This window comes from Notamacropus eugenii, chromosome 2, assembly GCF_028372415.1.
Source record: "Notamacropus eugenii isolate mMacEug1 chromosome 2, mMacEug1.pri_v2, whole genome shotgun sequence".
NCBI lineage: Eukaryota > Metazoa > Chordata > Mammalia > Diprotodontia > Macropodidae > Notamacropus > Notamacropus eugenii.
Window position 1 is genome coordinate 291,085,620 of NC_092873.1, and position 5,378 is coordinate 291,090,997.

The 5,378-nt window shown below is 40.1% G+C and overlaps 1 pseudogene; it reads left to right on the top strand.

The window, feature by feature from the left end:
- Positions 1-4,311: 4,311 nt before the first annotated feature.
- LOC140522986 (large ribosomal subunit protein eL27-like) lies at positions 4,312-4,717 on the top strand (annotated as a pseudogene).
- Positions 4,718-5,378: the final 661 nt, after the last annotated feature.

Sequence of the window (5,378 nt, forward strand, 5' to 3'; positions counted from 1 at the left end):
GGAAATCAATGTTCCCAAGATGGCAGGGATGAGAAGAACAGCTATTTCCCACACCACTCCTTAGTTCCACTAATAAAGCTAAGAAACTGGGACTGTTAGAAGGGAGACAACTCAAAGTGGCAGTCAAGGTTCTCATGGGACTTTTCCTTCTTGCTCTCATGGAGCTTACAAGCTAGCCATAGAACTTCCTAGATTTCAACATTGATCTAGATTAGTGAGTTAGCCATGGTTTTAAACTTAACAGGTGGTATTCTTAACCATAACTTCACCCAAAAACAATACTCAGATCCAGGCTATAAGAATACCTGCCACCACAGGGGTACCCTTCCCCCTTTGCATTCCATGGATCCTCTTCTCCAATCCAATCCTAAAACCTGTCAGGTCTGTTTAACTGGTCCAACACAACCTTCTTCAACGTTTTGCTTTCCTTTCTGCATCATGGTCATTGGTGCAAGGCAAGCAAGTCTTGTCACATATATTCCTGGCAGAGTGAAGACCACCCTACTAAGACCACCATGGTTTGTGCCAGCCTGTGAATGGTGGGAAAGCATTGAAGGGTACAGGTTCAATCTGGTCAGTTTGCCAAATGTGTTGACCACAGACTAACCTGGATAGACTTATGAAGCATAAAACTATAAGTTGTTATTATCTTGTAGATAGGGTACAAGGCTAGAGTGAGGAAAACCTCAGTTTGAATCTACCTCAGCTACTTCCTTGCTGTGTGACCCCAGAAAATCTCTAGGCCTTATTTTACTCATCTATAAAATGAGAAGTTTGTTCTCAGTCTAAGATCCTATGAACCTAAGTGATAGGGAGAAATGATGGGGAAGAAGCAATGGTCATAACCTCATCTAATGGAGATTATCACTTGATACATTCTGTTAAAGACCTCTGGTGCTTACAATTGTGGTGATGGAAATAGTAAAAATTATAGGCTCTAGAAGGTCAGACAGTGAGGAAGGTGTTTGAGGTCATTGTGATAATTCAGTAAATAGCTTAGATTGTTCCCTATTTCATCTACCCTTTCAATTTCATGGATAGTGGTTCAGGCAACTCCATAAACACTGACCACTCGTCCAGGGTGACTCATCAAGAGACCTAGGGCTGAGCTGGAACTTTACTCCTGCCCAGGTGTGTAACTTTGGGGAAGTTGTCTAACACCTTTAAGCCTCCAGTGTTTTGTTTTATTCCATTTCTAACTGGCAGATAATGGTGCTTTAATTACTTACTTCACTGAGTTGTGATGATAGAAATGCTTTATAAACTACGAAGTGCAATTAACTATGAGACAATATTATGATGATAATTACTAGGGTGCCAATAAGGTCCTGGGTCTGCTTAAAGCCTTGGATTTGGTTCCTGGGGCACAACTGTAATAAAAAGAGGTCTAACCTGAAGCTGGGATATTTCCACCCAAATCTTAGCTCTGATACTTACTGACTGTGTGATCCTGTGCTTTAGTTTACTCTTTGATATAATAACCATCATACAGACTACTTCATTCATTTATTCAACCATCATCTATTACATACTCACTATGTGCTAGGCAGAGTGCTAGATGTTGGGAAATACAGACAAAAAAAAAATGAAACAATTTCAGTCCCTAAGGAGCTTATATTCTCCTAGAAGAGAAGAGGAAAGATCAGAAGAATTTTACCAGAAACAAATATACACATGAAAGAGGGTACTAACAGCTTCACAGGGTTACAGATGAGGAATGTGCTTTGTAAAACAGAGCACCATGGAAGTGTGAGTTATTCTCATTCACATCACCATCTCAATTCCCACAAACCATTCTCATAGCTTTCAATATCTCCTCCCCATCCAGTTGTCAGTCTTAAAGATACATAGCCATTGCATACTGTATCCTTCTCATGCCTTTGTTTCTAAACTTGTGTTTCTATTGGTCAGAGTCTGGGGACCTTAGAATAACACGTGACTTGACTTATCACAAATAAATAACAACAACCAATACTTATGGAAGGATTATAGAATCATAGGTCTGGAGCAGAAAAAGACTCCAGAGGCTTTCTATTACAACTTCATTTTGCACCTCAGGGAAACTGATGCCCAATGAGGTTAAGTAACTTGTTCAAGGTCACTCAAGCTGCAAACATCAGAAGCAGGATTTGAACCCTGATCTTCTGGGTTGTAATCAATACTCTTTCCCTCACACGGAACTGAAAGTTTATTTTAAAAATATTTTTTGGAATGAAAAAAAATACACTTGCTTAGCATGACAGCATATACCTGTAATCTCTACTATTGGAGGAGGCTAAGGATGGTTGATCAGTTCAGGAGTTCTAAGCTATAATAGGCTAAGCTGATTGGTGTCCAAACCCTAAATTAGGCATGAATATGGTGAACCCCCAGGAGTGGGGGGTCCACCAGACTGTCTAAAGATCTACAAACTGAAAAGGTCAGAAAAACAGAGCACATTACAACCCCCAAATCAATTAGTTATGGGATTGGATCCCTAAGTGGCCAGCCACAGCCTACGTGAGATAGGAAGAGGAAAGGAGGGAGGGAGGGAGGAAGAGAAGTTGAGAAAAAAGAGAGATAGAAGGAAAGTGATGGAAAGAATGAGCGAGGAAAGAAAGAAGGAAAGGAAAAAACTCTACATCTATCATAGCTGGCATATATACAGATATAGATAAATATAGATTATATAAATATATATATGGCACTTTAAGGTTTGCAAAGCATTTTACATACATTATTTCATCTGATCCTTATAACAACCATATGAGATAGGTATTATTATAAATCCCATTTCATAGATAAACTTGAGGCTGAGACTCATGCAACTAAAGTGTCCTTTGATAATCTTTCTTGTATGCTGCATCTTAAGTAGCTTCCTACCTTGTATGTCAACCCCACATCTAAGTAGGGTTCTGTCTCTCTCCCATCTTCCCCAAATTTGGTCTTCTCAAATACTGAGCAGTAAGCACTTAAAAGGTGCCAAGTTAAAATATGAACTTTGTGGGGGAAGATAGGGAAGTGAGCAATGCTCAGATACGAGGTTCATTTGTTAGACTAAAGATTGCCCATTTACTCAGACAGAACAAGCATGGGAAATCAATGTCAGGTTATGCTACATTAACAAGAGGATAACAGCTCAGGGGGAGAAATTATCCACCCTCCCCCTTTCCAGTCATATGGGGGTTGGGTGCTCATAATAAAGAAAGAAACAGAGTCACAGCTGTTCTCTTCTGGGAACTTCTCTGATTTGTGTGAAAGGGATTCTAGATCTAATTTAGCAAATTAATGGAGAAGAATTTGGGAGAGTAGTTAACCTTTTTCTTTTTAATGTTTCTTCATTTTTTTAAAAAGGTCAATCCATTTCTACCCTCTTAGTGCTGATGTGCTGGGGAAAGGTGAGTGGGCAGTGCTAGGGGGCAAACAAAGAACTGGGAGTTATGATCGTTAGCACTTTCTTCCACAAAGAAGAGTAACCCTCCAACTGAAGACTTGAAGTAGGCATGGAGAATGTAACAGGAGGAACCAGAGATGAGGAATGAGAAATACAGAGAGAGGCTTATCTCCTGAGGGACTCATTTCTCCCCTTAAAATGAGTATAGAGCTGGACCTATGATCATAGGCAAGTCAGTAAATAAGCATTTACTAAACTCCTACTCTGTGCCAGGCACTCTGCTAAGTGCTGGGGATACAAAAAGGGTAAAAGACAGTCCCTGAACTTGAGAAGTTCATAGTCCAATGGGAGAGACAAACTGTAAGCAACTATATATAAACAAGTCATATACAGGATAAATTGGAGATTGTCAACAGAGAGAATGTGATAGAATTAAGAGGGATCAGAAAAGGCTTCCTTGAGAGATGTAATTTTTAGCTAAAGTTTGAAGGAAGTCAAGGAAGCTGGGAGGTGGACATAAAGAGGGAGAGCATTCCAGTTCAACTTCCTCATTTTGCAGATGAGGAAACAGAGATTTAGAGAGGCTAAATGATTTGCTCAAGGTCACACAGGTCATTTGAATTTGGATTTGAATGAGGTTCCTCTGATTATAAACCCAGCATTCTTTCCACTGCACCCCATATCCATCCTCCCCACTACCCTTTGTGGTCAAAAAGGTTAAATCACTCCACTCTTAAGGGGCAGAGTTAAAACTCTAACTCAGGTCATTTGACTCTAAATCTAGAACTTCATCCATTACAGCATGCTGCTTCAATAGGACAAAGGTTTACCATTATTTTGGAGGCAGCTCTCTAGAAGTATAATGGGAAGCACTGCAACCCCATCCTGCAAGAGTGATTCTTGCATTTGGTTCTAAGGGCATTCCTCTTCATGTTGAAATGGGTAAGTTCATGAAACCAGGGAAGTTGGTGCTGGTTCTGGCAGGGCTGTATTTCAGGCATTGATGATGACATTGATGATGGGACCTCCAACAGGCTCTACACCCATACTCCAATGGTAGTATCAATCACTACCCTTGCAAAATGACTTGAGCAATAGGCAAAAAAATGCCAAGGGATCAAAATTCAAGTCCTTTGTGATGACTACAGACATCTTGTGCCCACCAGATACTCTGTGGCTATCCCCCTGGACAAAATAGTCGTCAACAAGGATGTCTCCAGTGACCCTGCACTAAAATGTAAGGTTAGGAGGGAGGCCAAAGTCAAGTTTGAGGAGAGGCACAAGATGGGCCAAAACAAGAGGTTTTTCCAGAAGCTATGGTTTTCAAACTACTCTGCTACCTAGTAAATGAAATATTTATTTTTAAAAAAGAATTACTCTTAATGTATTAAACAGAGATGAAGGGAAGAGGTCTTTTTCTTTTGCTGTGATACCTCTTGGAAGATAGAATGGTCCTTCAGGGATTATATCCAGAATGAGAGAGTTAATAGTTCTGCTTAGACTACATTTGAAATAGGTCCATAGCAGGGTGACCATGATAGAGAGAAGACTAGAGACCATGCCAGGCAAAGATTGGTTAAAGAACTTGAAATGTTGAGTCTAAAGAAGAGAAAATTTGGGGGAGGGCATCATCCCCAAATAGAATGGATTACCTTCAGAGGTAGTGAATTCTCTATCACTAGAAGTCTTCAAGTGGAGGTTGGATGACTTCTAATTCTGAGATTCTGCCATATTTCTATGTTCCTGCCACTATCAGTATTGCCTTAGCAGAGGCCTTATGGGCTTTGGGGGAACCCCTGTTCTTTGCTTAGAACTCTAAACTCTTTTCTATCTCTAAACACTTTGACCCTGATTTCCATCCTTTTTTTCTTATCATTTGGTCAAATTGGATCATTTTCCACCACATGACTTCACTCTGCCATTTTCTACTTCATTACCTTGATCAATTAATGCACAAATACTTGTTAAGTGCCTACAATATACCAAGCACTCCACAAAGGAACAA